Consider the following 18300-nt stretch of genomic DNA (forward strand, 5'->3'; position numbering starts at 1 on the left):
TTTTATTCCACTAAGACATCCACAACTCTTCCAAGGGGCACTAAATCTGTCTTGTTAAGCTACTGTGACCGCCACGCCTCTTCCACGGGGCATTGATATTGTCTTTTTATTCCACTGCGACCTCCACCACACTTCCAAGGGGCATTAAAACCATCTTGATAAGCTACTGTGACCTCCACGTCTCTTCCACTGGACATTGATATTGTCTTTTTATTCCACTGCGACCTCCACCACTCTTCCAAGGGGCAATAAAACCATCTTGTTAAACCACTCTGAACTCCACAACTCTTCCAAAGGGCATTAAAACCATCTTGTTAAGCTACTGTCACCTTCACATCTCTTCCGTGTGGCATTGATATTGTCTTTTTATTCCACTGTAACCTCCACGTCTCTTCCAAGGGGCATTAAAACCATCTTATAAAGCTACTGTGACATCCATGTCTCCTCCACGGGGCATTGATAGTGTCTTTTTATTCCACTGCGACCTCCAGCACTCTTCCAAAGGGCATTGATATTGTCTTTTTATTCCACTGCGACCTCCACCACTCTTCCAAGGGGCATTAAAAAAGTTTTGTAAAGCTACTGTGACCTCCACGTCTCTTCCAAGGGGCATTAAAACCATCCTGTTAAACCACTCTGAACTCCACAGCTCTTCCAAGGGGCATTAAAACTGTCTTGTTAAGCTACTGTGCCCTCAATGTCTCTTCCACGGGGCAATGATATTGTTTTTTTTTTCCACTGTAACCTCCACCACTCTTCCAAGGGGCATTAAAACCGTCTTGTTAACCTACTGTGACCTCCACGTCTATACCAAGGGTCATTAAAACAATCTTGTTAAACCACTGTGAACTCCACAGCTCTTCCAAGGGCCATTAAAACCGTATTGTTAAGCTACTGTCACCTCCACGTCTCTTCCATGGGGCATTGATATTGTCTTTTTATTCCACTGTAACCTCCACCAATCTTCCAAGGTGCATTAAAACCGTCTTGTAAAGATACCTTGACCTCCACTTCTCTTCCAAGGGGCATTAAAACCATCTTGTTAAACCACTCTGAAGTCCACAGCTCTTCCAATGGGCATTAAAACTGTCTTGTTAAGCTACTGTGACCTCCACGTCTCTTCCACGGGGCATTGATATTGGTTTTTTTTTCTACTGTAACCTCCACCACTCTTCCAAGGGGCATTAAAACCATCTAGTTAAATCACTCTGACCTCCTCAGCTCTTCCAAGGGGCATTAAATCTGTCTTGTTAAGCTAGTGTGACCTCCAAGTCTCCTCCACTGGGAATTGACATTTTCTTTTTATTCCACTGAGACATCAACGACTCTTCCAAGGTGCACTAAATCTGCCTTGTTAAGCTACTGTGACCTCCACGTCTCCTACACGGGACATTGATATTGTCTTTTTATTCCACTGTAACCTCCACCACTATTCCAAGGGGCATTAATATTGTCTTCTTAAGCTACTGTGACGTCCACATCTCTTCCAAGGGGTATTTAAACCGTCTTGTTAAACCCCTCTGAACTCTACAGCTCTTCCAAGGGGCATTAAAACCGTCTTGTTAAGCTACTGTGACCTCCATATCTCTTCCACGGGGCATTGATAATGTCTTTTTATTCCTCTGCGAACTCCACCACTCTTCCAAGGGGCATTGATATTGTCTTTTTATTCCACTTCAACCTCCACCACTATCCCAAGTGGCATTAAAACCGTCTTGATAAGCTACTCTGACCTCCAAGTCTCTTCCACGGAGCATTGATATTGTCTTTTTATTCCACAGCGACCTCCATCACTCTTCCATGGGGCATTAAAACTGTCTTGTTAAGCTACTGTAACCTCCACGTCTCTTCCACGGGGCATTGATATTGTCTTTTTATTCCACTGTAACCTCCACCACTCTTCTAAGGAGCATTAAAACCATCTTGTAAAGCTACTGTGACCTCCAAGTCTCTTCGAAGGGGCATTAAAATCGTCTTGTTAAACCACTCTGACCTCCACAGCTCTTCCAAGGGGCATTAAAACCGTCTTCTTAAGACACTGTGACCTCCACGTCTCTTCCACGGGGCATTGATATTGTCTTTTTATTCCACTGCTACCTCCACCACTCTTCCAAGGGGCATTAAAACCATCTTGTTAAGCTACTGTGACCTCTAAGTCTCTTCCACCGGGCATTGATATTGTCTTTTTATTCCACTGCGACCTCCACAACTTTTCTAAGGGGCATTGATATTGTCTTTTCATTGCACTGCGACCTCCACCACTCTCCCAAGGGGCATAAAAACCATCATTTTAAGCTACTGTGACCTCCTCGTCTCTTCCAAGGGGCATTAAAGCCGTCTTCTTAAACCATTCTGAACTCCAAAGCTCTTCCAAGGGTCATTAATATCGTCTTGTTAAGCTACTGTGACCTGCACGTCTCTTCCACGTGGCATTGATATGTTCTTTTTATTCCAATGCGACCTCCACCACTCTTCCAAGGAGCATTAAAACCATCTTGTTAATCTACTGTGACCTCCACGTCTCTTCCACGGGGCATCGATATTGTCTTTTTTTTCCACTGCGACCTCCACCACTCTTCCAAGGGGCATTAAAACCAACTTGTTAAGCTGCTGTGACCTCCACGTCTCTTCCTCGTGGCATTGATATTGTCTTTTTATTCAACTGTAACCTCCACCACTCTACCAAGGGGCATTAAAGCCGTCTTTTTAAGGTATTATGACCTCCACAGCTTTTCCAAGGGGCATTTACCCCGTCTTCTTAAGCTACTGTGACCTCCCTTTCTCTTCCAAGGGGCATTGATATTGTCTTTTTATTCCACTGTTACCTCCAACACTCTTCCAAGGGGCATTAAAATCGACTTTTTAAGCTACTGTGACCTCCACGTCTCTTCCTCGTGGCAATGATATTGTCTTTTTATTCAACTGTAACCTCCACCACTCTTCCAAGGGGCATTAAAACCGTCTTGTTAAGCTACTGTGACCTCCACGTCTCTTCCACAGGGCATTGATATTGTCTATTTATTCCACTGTAACCTCTACCACTCTTCCAAGGGGCATTAAAACCGTCTTGTTAAACCATTGTGAACTCCACAGGTTTTCCAAGTGGCATTAAAACCGTCTTGTTAAGCTACTGGGACGTCTACGTCTCTTCCACAGGGCATTGATATTATCTTTTTATTCCACTGTTACCTCCACCACTCTTCCAAGGGGCGTTAAAACCTTCTTGTTAAGCTACTGTGACCTCCACGTCTCTTCCACGGAGCATTGATAGTGTCTTTATATTCCACAGCGACCTCCACCATTCTTCCAAGGGGCATTAAAATGGTCAACCTAAGCTAATGTGACCTCCACGTCTCTTCCACGGGGAATTGATATTGTGTTTTTATTCCACTGCGACCTCCAACATTCTTCCAAGGGGCATTAAAACAATACTGTTAAGCTACTGTGACCTCCACGTCTCTTCCACGGGGCATTGATATTGTCTTTTTATTCCCTGAGACCTCCACCACTCTTCCAAGGGGAATTGATATTGTCTTTTTATTCCACTGCGACCTCCACCACTCTTCCAAGGAGCATTAAAACTGTCTTGTTAAGCCACAGTGAACTCCACGTCTCTTACACGGGGCATTTATATTGTCTTTTTATTCCACTACGACCTGCACCAATCTTCCAAGGGGCATTAAAACCATATTGTTAAGCTATTGTGACCTCCACGTCACTTCTACGGGTAATTGATATTGTCTTTTTATTCCACTGCGACCTCCACCACTCTTCCAAGGGACATTAATAATGTCTTTTTACTCCACTGCGACCTCCACGTCTCATCCAAGGGGCATTAAAACCCTCTTGTTAAACCACTCTGAACTCCACAGCTATTCCAAGAGTCATTAAAACTGTCTTGTACGGCTACTGTGACCTTCATGTCTCTTCCAAGGGGCATTGATATTGTCTTTTTATTTCACTGCGACCTCCACCACTCTTCCAAGGGGCATTAAAACCGTCTTGTTAAGCTACTGTGACCTCCACGTCTCTTCCACGGGGTATTGATATTGTCTTTTTATTCCACTGTTACGTCCACCACTCTTCCAAGGGGCGTTAAAACCGTCTTGTTAAGCTACTGAGACCTCCACGTCTCTTCCACGGGGCATTGATAGTGTCTTTATATTCCACAGCGTCCATCACTATTCTTCCAAGGGACATTAAAACGGTCTTGCTAAGCTAATGTGACCTCCACGTCTCTTCCACGGGGAATTGATATTGTCTTTTTATTCCACTGCGACCTCCACCACTCTACCAAGGGGCACTAAAACCAGATTGTTAAGCTTCTGTGAACTCAATTTCTCTTCCACGGAGTATTAATATTGTCTTTTTATTCGCCTGCGCCCTCCAACACTCTTCCAAGGGGCATTAAAACCGTCTTTTTAAGCTACTGTGACCTCCACGTCTCTTCCTCGTGGCATTGATATTGTCTTTTTATTCAACTGTAATCTCCACCACTTTTCCAAGGGGCATTAAAACCGTCTTGTTAAGCTACTGTGACCTCCACGTCTCTTCCACAGGGCATTGATATTTTCTATTTATTCCACTGTAACCTCTACCACTCTTCCAAGGGGCATTAAAACCGTCTTTTTAAGCTACTGTGACCTCCACCTCTCTTCCAAGGGGCATTAAAACCCTCTTGTTAAACCATTGTGAACTCCACAGGTTTTCCAATGGGCATTAAAACCGTCTTGTTAAGCTACTGGGACCTCTACGTCTCTTCCACGGGGCATTGATATTGTCTTTTTATTCCACTGTTACCTCCACCACTCTTCCAAGGGGCGTTAAAACCTTCTTGTTAAGCTACTGTGACCTCCACGTCTCTTCCACGGAGCATTGATAGTGTCTTTATATTCCACAGCGACCTCCACCATTCTTCCAAGGGGCATTAAAATGGTCTTCCTAAGCTAATGTGACCTCCACGTCTCTTCCACGGGGAATTGATATTGTCTTTTTATTCCACTGCGACCTCCACCACTCTTCTAAGGGGCATTAAAACAATACTGTTAAGCTACTGTGACCTCCACGTCTCTTCCACGGGGCATTGATATTGTCTTTTTATTCCCTGCGACCTCCACCACTCTTCCAAGGGGAATTGATATTGTCTTTTTATTCCACTGCGACCTCCACCACTCTTCCAAGGAGCATTAAAACTGTCTTGTTAAGCCACAGTGACCTCCACGTCTCTTCCACGGGGCATTGATATTGTCTTTTTATTCCACTACGACCTGCACCACTCTTCCAAGGGGCATTAAAACCATATTGTTAAGCTATTGTGACCTCCACGTCTCTTCTACGGGTAATTGATATTGTCTTTTTATTCCACTGCGACCTCCACCACTCTTCCAAGGGACATTAATATTGTCTTTTTATTCCACTGCGACCTCCACGTCTCATCCAAGGGGCATTAAAACCCTCTTGTTAAACCACTCTGAACTCCACAGCTATTCCAAGAGTCATTAAAACTGTCTTGTAGGGCTACTGTGACCTCCATGTCTCTTCCAAGGGCATTGATGTTGTCTTTTTATTTCACTGCGACCTCCACCACTCTTCCAAGGGGCATTAAAACCGTCTTGTTAAGCTACTGTGACCTCCACGTCTCTTCCACGGGGCATTGATATTGTCTTTTTATTCCACTGTTACGTCCACCACTCTTCCAAGGGGCGTTAAAACCGTCTTTTTAAGCTACTGTGACCTCCACGTCTCTTCCACGGGGCATTGATAGTGTCTTTATATTCCACAGCGTCCATCACTATTCTTCCAAGGGACATTAAAACGGTCTTGCTAAGCTAATGTGACCTCCACATCTCTTCCACAGGGAATTGATATTGTCTTTTTATTCCACTGCGACCTCCACCACTCTACCAAGGGGCACTAAAACCATATTGTTAAGCTTCTGTGAACTCAATGTCTCTTCCACGGGGTATTAATATTGTCTTTTTATTCCACTGCGACCTCCACCACTCTTCCAAGGGGCATTGATATTGTCTTTTTATTCGCCTGCGCCCTCCAACACTCTTCCAAGTGGCATTAAAACCGTCTTTTTAAGCTACTGTGACCTCCACGTCTCTTCCTCGAGGCATTGATATTGTCTTTTTATTCAACTGTAACCTCCACCACTCTTCCAAGGGGCATTAAAACCGTTTTGTTAAGCTACTGTGACCTCCACGTCTCTTCCACTGGGCATTGATATTCTCTATTTATTCCACTGTAACCTCTACCACTCTTCCAAGGGGCATTAAAACCGTCTTTTTAAGCTACTGTGACCTCCACCTCTCTTCCAAGGGGCATTAAAACCCTCTTGTTAAACCATTGTGAACTCCACAGCTTTTCCAAGGGGCATTAAAACTGTCTTGTTAAGCTACTGGGACCTCTACGTCTCTTCCACGGGGCATTGATATTGTCTTTTTATTCCACTGTTACCTCCACCACTCTTACAAGGGGCGTTAAAACCTTCTTGTTAAGCTACTGTGACCTCCACGTCTCTTCCACAGAGCATTGATAGTGTCTTTATATTCCACAGTGACCTCCACCATTCTTCCAAGGGGCATTAAAACGGTCTTCCTAAGCTAATGTGACCTCCACGTCTCTTCCACGGGGAATTGATATTGTCTTTTTATTCAACTGCGACCTCCACCACTCTTCCAAGGTGAATTGATATTGTCTTTTTATTCCACTGCGACCTCCAACACTCTTCCAAGGAGCATTAAAACTGTCTTGTTAAGCCACAGTGACCTCCACGTCTCTTCCACGGGGCATTGATATTGTCTTCTTATTCCACTACGACCTGCACCACTCTTCCAAGGGGCATTAAAACCATATTGTTAAGCTATTGTGACCTCCACGTCTCTTCTACGGGTAATTGATATTGTCTTTTTATTCCACTGCGACCTCCACCACTCTTCCAAGGGACATTGATATTGTGTTTTTTTTCCACTGCGACCTCCACCACTCTTCCAAGGAGCTTTAAAACTGTCTTGTTAAGCTACTGTGACCTCCAAGTCTCTTCCACGGGGCATCGATATTGTCTTTTTATTCCACTGTGACCTCCACCACTCTTCCAAGGGGCATTGATATTGTCTTTCTATTCGACAGTGACCTCCACCACTCTTCCCAGAGGCATTAAAACCGTCTTGTTAAGCTACTGTGACCTCCACGTCTCTTCCTCGGGACATTGATATTGTCTTTTTATTCCACTGTAACCTCCACCACTCTACCAAGGGGCATTAAAACCATCATTTTAAGCTACTGTGACCTCCTCGTCTCTTCCAAGGGGCATTAAAGCTGTCTTCTTAAACCATACTGAACTCCAAAGCTCTTCCAAGGGTCATTAATATCGTCTTGTTAAGCTACTGTGACCTGCACGTCTCTTCCACGTGGCATTGATATGCTCTTTTTATTCCACTGCGACCTCCACCACTCTTCCAAGGAGCATTAAAACCATCTTGTTAATCTACTGTGACCTCCACGTCTCTTCCACGGGGCATCGATATTGTCTTTTTTTTCCACTGCGACCTCCACCACTCTTCCAAGGGGCATTAAAACCAACTTGTTAAGCTGCTGTGACCTCCACGTCTCTTCCACGGGGCATTGATATTGTCTTTTTATTCCACTGTTACCTCCACCGCTCTTTCAAGGGTCGTTAAAACCGTCTTGTTAAGCTACTGTGACCTCAACGTCTCTTCCACGGGGCACTGATAGTGTCTTTATATTCCACAGCGACCTCCACCACTCTTCTAAGGAGCATTAAAACTGTCTTGTTAAGCCACTGTGACTTCCACGTCTCTTCCACGGTGCATTGATATTGTCTTTTTATTCCACTGTAACCTCCACCACTCTACCAAGGGGCATTAAAACCATCTTTTTAAGCTACTGTGACCTCCACGTCTCTTCCAAGGGGCATTAAAGCCGTCTTCTTAAACCATTCTTAACTTCAAAGCTCTTCCAAGGTTCATTAATATCGTCCTGTTAAGCTACTGTGACCTGCACGTCTCTTCCACGGGGCATTGATATGCTCTTTTTATTCCACTGCGACCTCCACCACTCTTCCAAGGAGCATTAAAACCATCTTGTTAATCTACTGTGACCTCCACGTCTCTTCCACGGGGCACTGATAGTGTCTTTATATTCCACAGCGACCTCCACCACTCTTCCAAGGAGCATTAAAACTGTCTTGTTAAGCCACTGTGACTTCCACGTCTCTTCCACGGTGCATTGATATTGTCTTTTTATTCCACTGTAACCTCCACCACTCTACCAAGGGGCATTAAAACCATCTTTTTAAGCTACTGTGACCTCCACGTCTCTTCCAAGGGGCATTAAAGCCGTCTTCTTAAACCATTCTTAACTCCAAAGCTCTTCCAAGGTTCATTAATATCGTCTTGTTAAGCTACTGTGACCTGCACGTCTCTTCCACGGGGCATTGATATGCTCTTTTTATTCCACTGCGTTCTCCACCACTCTTCCAAGGAGCATTAAAACCATCTTGTTAATCTACTGTGAACTCCACGTCTCTTCCACGGGGCATCAATATTGTCTTTTTATTGCACTGCGACCTCCACCACTCTTCCAAGGGGCACTAAAACCAACTTGTTAAGCGGTTGTGACCTCCACGTCTCTTCCACGGGGCATTGATATTGTCTTTTTCTTTCACTGCAACCTCCACCACTCTTCCACGGGGCATTGATATTGTCTTTTTATTCCACTGCGACCTCCACCACTCTTCCAAGGGACATTAAAATCATTTTGTTAAGTTTCTGTGACCTCCACGTCTCTTTCACTTGACATTATAATGTCATTTTATTCCACTGTAACCTCCACCAACCTTCCAAGGGGCATTAAAACCGTCTTGTTAAGCGACTGTGACCTCCATGTCTCTTCCAAGGGGCATTAAAAGTGTCTTGGTAAACCACTCTGAACTCCACAGCTCTACCAGGGGGCATTAAAACCATCTTGTTAAGCTACTGTGACCTCCACCTTTTTTCCACGGGGCATTGATATTGTCTTTTTATTCCATGACCTCCACCACTCTTCCAAGGGGCATTAAAACCGTCTTGTTAACTACTGTGACCTCCACGTCTCTTTCAAGGGGCATTAAAACCGTCTAGCTAAACAACTCTGAACTCCACAGCTCTTCCAAGTGGCATTAAAACAGTCTTGTTAAGCTACTGTGACCTCCACGTCTCTTCCACGGGGCATTGATATGGTCTATTTATTCCACTGTATCTTCTACCATTCTTCCAAGGGGCATTAAAACCATCTTGTTAAGCTACTGTGACCTCCACGTCTCTTCCAAGGGGCATGAAAATCGTCTTGTTAAACCACTCTGAACGCCATAGCTCTTCCAAGGAGCATTAAAACAGCCTTGTTAAGCTACTGTGACCTCCACATCTCTTCCTCGGGGCATTGATATTTTCTTCTTATTCCACTGCGACCTCTAACACTCCTCCAAAGGGCATTAAAATTGTCTTGTTAAGCTACTGTGACCTCCACGTCTCTTCCATAGGGTATTGATATTGTCTATTTATTCCACTGCGACTTACACCACTCTTTCAAGGGGCATTAAAACCGTCTTGTTAAGCTACTGTGACCTCCACGTCTCTTCCTCGGGACATTGATATTGTCTTTTTATTCCACTGTAACCTCCACCACTCTACCAAGGGGCATTAAAACCATTATTTTAAGCTACTGTGACCTCCTCGTCTCTTCCACGGGGCATTAAAGCCGTCTTCTTAAACCATTCTGAACTCCAAAGCTCTTCCAAGGGTCATTAATATCGTCTTGTTAAGCTACTGTGACCTGCACGTCTCTTCCACGTGGCATTGATATGCTCTTTTTATTCCACTGCGACCTCCACCACTCTTCCAAGGAGCATTAAAACCATCTTGTTAATCTACTGTGACCTCCACGTCTCTTCCACGGGGCATCGATATTGTCTTTTCTTTCCACTGCGACCTCCACCACTCTTTCAAGGGGCATTAAAACCAACTTGTTAAGCTGCTGTGACCTCCACGTCTCTTCCACGGGGCATTGATATTGTCTATTTATTCCACTGTTACCTCTACCACTCTACCAAGGGGCATTAAAGCCGTCTTTTTAAGGTATTATGACCTCCACAGCTTTTCCAAGGGGCATTTACACCGTCTTGTTAAGCTACTGTGACCTCCCCGTCTCTTCCACGGGGCATTGATATTGTCTTTTTATTCCACTGTTACCTCCACCGCTCTTTCAAGGGTCGTTAAAACCGTCTTGTTAAGCTACTGTGACCTCCACGTCTCTTTCAAGGGGCATTAAAACCGTCTAGCTAAACAACTCTGAACTCCACAGCTCTTCCAAGGGGCATTAAAACAGTCTTGTTAAGCTACTGTGACCTCCACGTCTCTTCCACGGGGCATTGATATGGTCTATTTATTCCACTGTATCTTCTACCATTCTTCCAAGGGGCATTAAAACCGTCTTGTTAAGCTACTGTGACCTCCACGTCTCTTCCAAGGGGCATGAAAATCGTCTTGTTAAACCACTCTGAACGCCATAGCTCTTCCAAGGAGCATTAAAACAGCCTTGTTAAGCTACTGTGACCTCCACATCTCTTCCTCGGGGCATTGATATTTTCTACTTATTCCACTGCGACCTCTAACACTCCTCCAAAGGGCATTAAAATTGTCTTGTTAAGCTACTGTGACCTCCACGTCTCTTCCATAGGGTATTGATATTGTCTATTTATTCCACTGCGACTTACACCACTCTTTCAAGGGGCATTAAAACCGTCTTGTTAAGCTACTGTGACCTCCACGTCTCTTCCACGGGGCATTGATATTGTCTTTTTATTCCACTGTAACCTCCACCACTCTACCAAGGGGCATTAAAACCGTCTTGTTAAGCTACTGTGTTCTCCACGTTTCTTCCACGGTGCATTGATATTGTCTTTTTAATCCACTGCATCCTCCACCACTCTTTCAAGGGGCATTGATATTGTCTTTTTATTCCACTGCGACATCCACCACTCTTCCACGGGATATTAAAACCATTTTGTTAAGCTACTGTGACCTCCATGTTTCTTCCAAGGGGCATTAAAACTGTCTTGTTAAACCACTCTGAACTCCACAGCTCTACCAGGGGGCATCAAAACCATCTTGTTAAGCTACTGTGACCTCCACATCTTTTCCACGGGGCATTGATATTGTCTTTTTATTCCACGACCTCCACCACTCTTCCAAGGGGCATTAAAACCGTCTTGTTAACGACTGTGACCTCCACGTCTCTTTCAAGGGGCATTAAAACCGTCTTGCTAAACACTCTGAACTCCACAGCTCTTCCAAGGGACATTAAAACAGTCTTGTTAAGCTACTGTGACCTCCACGTCTCTTTCACGGGGCATTGATATGGTCTATTTATTCCACTGTATCCTCCACCACTCTTCCAAGGGGCATTACACCCGTCTTGTTAAGCTACTGTGACCTCCACGTCTCTTCAAAGGGGCATGAAAACCATCTTGTTAAACCATTCTGAATGCCATAGCTCTACCAAGGAGCATTAAAACCACCTTGTTAAGCTACTGTGACCTCCACATCTCTTCCACGGGGAATTGATATTTTCTTTTTATTCAACTGCGACCTCTACAACCCTCCCAATGGCATTAAAATTGTCTTGTTAAGCTACTGTGACCTCCACGTCTCTTCCATGGGGTATTGATAATGTCTTTTTATTCCACTGCAACCTCCACCACTCTTCCAAGGGGCATTGATATTGTCTTTTTATTCCATTGTAACCTCCACCATATTTCCAAGGGGCTTTAAAACCGTCTTGTTAAGCTACTGTGACCTCCACATCTCTTACAAGGTGCATTAAAACCATCTTGTTAAACCACTCTGAACTGCACAGCTCTTCCAAGGGGCATAAAAACCATCTTGTTAAGCTACGGTGACCTCCACGTCTCTTCCACGGGGCATTGATATTGGCTTTTTATTCCGTTGCGACCTCCACCACTCTTACAAGTGGCATTAAAAATGTATTGTTAAGCAACTGTGACCTCCACGTCTCTTCAACGGGGCATTGATATTGTCTTTATATTGCACTGTAACCTCCACGACTCTTCCAAGGGGCATTAAAACCGTCTTGGTAAGCTACTGTGACTTCCACATGTCCTCCACGGGGCATTGATATTGTCTATTTATTCCACTGCGACCTCCACCACTCTTCCAAGGGGCATTAAAACCATCTTGTTAAACCACTCTGAACTGCACAGCTCTTCCAAGGGGCATAAAAACCATCTTGTTAAGCTACGGTGACCTCCACGTCTCTTCCACGGGGCATTGATATTGGCTTTTTATTCCGTTGCGACCTCCACCACTCTTACAAGTGGCATTAAAAATGTATTGTTAAGCCACTGTGACCCCCATGTCATTTCCACGGGGTATTGATATTGTCTTTTTATTCCACTGCAACCTCCACTACTCCTCCAAGGAGCTTTGATATTGTCTTTTTATTCCTTTGCGACTTCCACCACTCTTCCAAGGGGCATTAAAACAGTCTTGTGAAGCTACTGTGACCTCCACGTCTCTTCCACGGGGCATTGATATTGTCTTTTTATTCCACTGTAACCTCCACCATATTTCCAAGGGGCATTAAAACAGTCTTGTTAACCTACTGTGACCTCCACATCTCATCCAAGGGGCATTAAAACCGTCTTGTTAAACCACTCTGAACTCCACAGCTCTTCCAAGGGGCATTAAAACTGTCTTGTTAAGCTAATGTGACCTTCACGTCTCTTTCACGGGGCATTGATATTGTCTATATATTCCTCTGCGTACTCCACCAATTTTCCAAGGGGCACTGATATTATCTTTTTATTCCACAGCGGCCTCCACCACTCTTCCAAGGAGCATTAAAAATGAGTTGTTAAGCTACTGTGACCTCTGCGTCTCTTCCACGGGGCATTGATATTATCTTTTTATTCCACTGCAACCTCAACCATATTTCCAAGGGGCATTAAAACAGTCTTGTTAACCTACTGTGACCTCCACGTCTCATCCAAGGGGCATTAAAACCGTCTTGTTAAACCACTCTGAACTCCACAGCTCTTCCAAGGGGCATTAAAACCGTCTTGTTAAGCTAATGTGACCTCCACATCTCTTCCACGGGGCATTGATTTTGTCTTTTTATTCCACTGCGACCTCCACCACTCTTCCAAGGGGCATTGATATTACCTGTTTAATCGACGGCGACCTCCACCACTCTTCCAAGGGGCATTAAAACCATCTTTTTAAGCTACTGTGACCTCCATGTCTCTTCCAAGGGGCATTAAAACTGTCTACTGTTAAACGACTCTGAAATCCACAGCTCTTCCAAGGTACATAAAAACTGTCTTGTTAAGCTACTGTGACCTCCACTTCTCTTCCACAGGGCATTGATATTGTCTTTTTATCCCACTGCAACCTCCACCACTCTTCCAAGGGGCATTGATTTTGTCTTTTTAATCCACTGCGACTTCTACCACTCTACCAAGGGACATTAAAACCGTTTTGTGAAGCTACTGTGACCTTCATGTCTCTTCCACGGGGTATTGATATTGTCTTTTTATTCCACTGAGACCTCCACCACTCTTCCAAGGGGCATTATAACCGTCTTTTTAAGCTACTGTGACCTCCACGTCTCTTCCACGTGGCATTGATATTGTCTTTTTATTCAATTGTAACTTCCACCACTCTTCCAAGGGGGATTAAAACTGTCTTGTTAAGCTATTGTTACCTCCAAGTCTCTTCCACAGGGCATTACTATTGTCTTTTTATTCCACTGCATCCTCGAAAATTCTACCAAGGGGCATTGATATTGTCTTTTTATTCCACTGCGACCTCCACCACTCTACCAAGGGGCAATAAAACCGTCTTTTAAGCTACTGTGACCTCCACGTCTCTTCCACTGGGCATTGGTATTGTCTTTTTATTCCAAAGAGACCTCCACCACTCTTCCAAGGGGCATTAAAACCATCTTGTTAAGCTACTGTGACCTCCACGTCTCTTCCATGGGGCATTGATATTGTCTTTTTATTCCACTGTTATGTCCACCACTCTTCCAAGGGGCGTTAAAACCGTCTTGTTAAGCTACTGTGACCTCCACGTCTCTTCCACGGGGCATTGATAGTGTCTTTATATTCCACAACGTCCATCACCATTCTTCCAAGGGACATTAAAACGGTCTTGCTAAGCTAATGTGACCTCCATGTCTCTTCCACGGGGAATAGATATTGTCTTTTTATTCCACTGAGACCTCCACCACTCTTCCAAGGGGCATTAAAACCATATCGTTAAGCTACTGTGTACTCAATGTCTCTTCCACAGGGTATTAATATTGTCTTTTTATTCCACTGCGACCTCCACCACTCTTCCAAGGTGCATTGATGTTGTCTTTTTATTCGCCTGCGACCTCCAACACTCTTCCAAAGGGCATTAAAACCATCTTTTTAAGCTACTGTGACCTCCACGTCTCTTCCTCGTGGCATTGATATTGTCTTTTTATTCCACTGTTATGTCCACCACTCTTCCAAGGGGCATTAAAACCGTCTTGTTAAGCTACTGTGACCTCCACTTCTCTTCCACAGGGCAATGATATTGTCTATTTATTCCACTGTATCCTCTACCACTCTTGAAAGGGGCATTAAAACCGTCTTTTTAAGCGACTGTGAACTCCAACTCTCTTACAAGGGGCATTAAAACCCTCTTGTTAAAACATTGTGAACTCCACAGCTTTTCCAAGGGGCATTAAAACCGTCTTGTTAAGCTACTGTGACCTCCACGTCTCTTCCACGGGGCATTGATATTGTCTTTTTATTCCACTGTTACCTCCACCACTCTTCCAAGCGGCGTTAAAACCTTCTTGTTAAGCTACTGTGACCTCCACGTCTCTTCCAAGGGGCATTAAAACTGTCTACTGTTAAACGACTCTGAAATCCACAGCTCTTCCAAGGTACATAAAAACTGTCTTGTTAAGCTACTGTGACCTCCACTTCTCTTCCACAGGGCATTGATATTGTCTTTTTATCCCACTGCAACCTCCACCACTCTTCCAAGGGGCATTGATTTTGTCTTTTTAATCCACTGCGACTTCTACCACTCTACCAAGGGACATTAAAACCGTTTTGTGAAGCTACTGTGACCTTCATGTCTCTTCCACGGGGTATTGATATTGTCTTTTTATTCCACTGAGACCTCCACCACTCTTCCAAGGGGCATTATAACCGTCTTTTTAAGCTACTGTGACCTCCACGTCTCTTCCACGTGGCATTGATATTGTCTTTTTATTCAACTGTAACTTCCACCACTCTTCCAAGGGGGATTAAAACTGTCTTGTTAAGCTAATGTTACCTCCAAGTCTCTTCCACAGGGCATTACTATTGTCTTTTTATTCCACTGCATCCTCGAAAATTCTACCCAGGGGCATTGATATTGTCTTTTTATTCCACTGCGACCTCCACCACTCTACCAAGGGGCAATAAAACCGTCTTTTAAGCTACTGTGACCTCCACGTCTCTTCCACTGGGCATTGGTATTGTCTTTTTATTCCAAAGAGACCTCCACCACTCTTCCAAGGGGCATTAAAACCATCTTGTTAAGCTACTGTGACCTCCACGTCTCTTCCATGGGGCATTGATATTGTCTTTTTATTCCACTGTTATGTCCACCACTCTTCCAAGGGGCGTTAAAACCGTCTTGTTAAGCTACTGTGACCTCCACGTCTCTTCCACGGGGCATTGATAGTGTCTTTATATTCCACAACGTCCATCACCATTCTTCCAAGGGACATTAAAACGGTCTTGCTAAGCTAATGTGACCTCCATGTCTCTTCCACGGGGAATAGATATTGTCTTTTTATTCCACTGAGACCTCCACCACTCTTCCAAGGGGCATTAAAACCATATCGTTAAGCTACTGTGTACTCAATGTCTCTTCCACAGGGTATTAATATTGTCTTTTTATTCCACTGCGACCTCCACCACTCTTCCAAGGTGCATTGATGTTGTCTTTTTATTCGCCTGCGACCTCCAACACTCTTCCAAAGGGCATTAAAACCATCTTTTTAAGCTACTGTGACCTCCACGTCTCTTCCTCGTGGCATTGATATTGTCTTTTTATTCCACTGTTATGTCCACCACTCTTCCAAGGGGCATTAAAACCGTCTTGTTAAGCTACTGTGACCTCCACTTCTCTTCCACAGGGCAATGATATTGTCTATTTATTCCACTGTATCCTCTACCACTCTTGAAAGGGGCATTAAAACCGTCTTTTTAAGCGACTGTGAACTCCAACTCTCTTACAAGGGGCATTAAAACCCTCTTGTTAAAACATTGTGAACTCCACAGCTTTTCCAAGGGGCATTAAAACCGTCTTGTTAAGCTACTGTGACCTCCACGTCTCTTCCACGGGGCATTGATATTGTCTTTTTATTCCACTGTTACCTCCACCACTCTTCCAAGCGGCGTTAAAACCTTCTTGTTAAGCTACTGTGACCTCCACGTCTCTTCCACGGAGCATTGATATTGTCTTTTTATTCCCTGCGACCTCCACCACTCTTCCAAGGGGAATTGATATGGTGTTTTTATTCCACTGCGACCTCCACCACTCTTCCAAGGAGCATTAAAACTGTCTTGTTAAGCCACAGTGACCTCCACGTCTCTTCCACGGGGCATTGATATTGCCTTTTTATTCCACTGCAACCTGCACCACTCTTCCAAGGGGCATTAAAACCATATTGTTAAGCTATTGTGACCTCCACTCTTTTCTACGGGTCATTGATATTGTCTTTTTTTTCCACTGCGACCTCCACCACTCTTCCAAGGTACATTGAAATTGTGTTTTTATTCCACTGCGACATCCACCACTCTTCCAAGGAGCTGTAAAACTGTCTTGTTAAGCTACTGTGACCTCCAAGTCTCTTCCACGGGGCATTGATATTGTCTTTTTATTCCACTGCGACCTCCACCACTCTTCAAAGGGGCATTGATATTGTCTTTTTATTCGACAGCGACCTCCACCACTCTTCTCAGAGGCATTAAAACCGTTTTGTTAAGCTACTGTGACCTCCACGTCTCTTCCTCGGGACATTGATATTGTCTTTTTATTCCACTGTAACCTCCACCACTCTACCAAGGGGCATTAAAACCATTATTTTAAGCTACTGTGACCTCCTCGTCTCTTCCACGGGGCATTAAAGCCGTCTTCTTAAACCATTCTGAACTTCAAAGCTCTTCCAAGGGTCATTAATATCGTCTTGTTAAGCTACTGTGACCTGCACGTCTCTTCCACGTGGCATTGATATGCTCTTTTTATTCCACTGCGACCTCCACCACTCTTCCAAGGAGCATTAAAACCATCTTGTTAATCTACTGTGACCTCCACGTCTCTTCCACGGGGCATCGATATTGTCTTTTCTTTCCACTGCGACCTCCACCACTCTTTCAAGGGGCATTAAAACCAACTTGTTAAGCTGCTGTGACCTCCACGTCTCTTCCACGGGGCATTGATATTGTCTATTTATTCCACTGTAACCTCTACCACTCTACCAAGGGGCATTAAAGCAGTCTTTTTAAGGTATTATGACCTCCACAGCTTTTCCAAGGGGCAGTTACACCGTCTTGTTAAGCTACTGTGACCTCCCCGTCTCTTCCACGGGGCATTGATATTGTCTTTTTATTCCACTGTTACCTCCATCGCTCTTCCAAGGGTCGTTAAAACCGTCTTGTTAAGCTACTGTGACCTCCACGTCTCTTCCACGGGGCACTGATAGTGTCTTTATATTCCACAGCGACCTCCACCACTCTTCTAAGGAGCATTAAAACTGTCTTGTTAAGCCACAGTGACTTCCACGTCTCTTCCACGGTGCATTGATATTGTCTTTTTATTCCACTGTAACCTCCACCACTCTACCAAGGGGCATTAAAACCATCTTTTTAAGCTACTGTGACCTCCACGTCTCTTCCAAGGGGCATTAAAGCCGTCTTCTTAAACCATTCTTAACTCCAAAGCTCTTCCAAGGTTCATTAATATCGTCTTGTTAAGCTACTGTGACCTGCACGTCTCTTCCACGGGGCATCAATATTGTCTTTTTATTGTACTGCGACCTCCACCACTCTTCCAAGGGGCACTAAAACCAACTTGTTAAGCGGTTGTGACCTCCACGTCTCTTCCACGGGGCATTGATATTGTCTTTTTCTTTCACTGCAACCTCCACCACTCTTCCACGGGGCATTGATATTGTCTTTTTATTCCA

Source organism: Phyllobates terribilis, unplaced genomic scaffold (genome assembly GCF_046119375.1).
Source record: "Phyllobates terribilis strain yellow unplaced genomic scaffold, ASM4611937v1 Scaffold_3__8_contigs__length_932513732, whole genome shotgun sequence".
In the NCBI taxonomy this organism is placed as follows: domain Eukaryota; kingdom Metazoa; phylum Chordata; class Amphibia; order Anura; family Dendrobatidae; genus Phyllobates; species Phyllobates terribilis.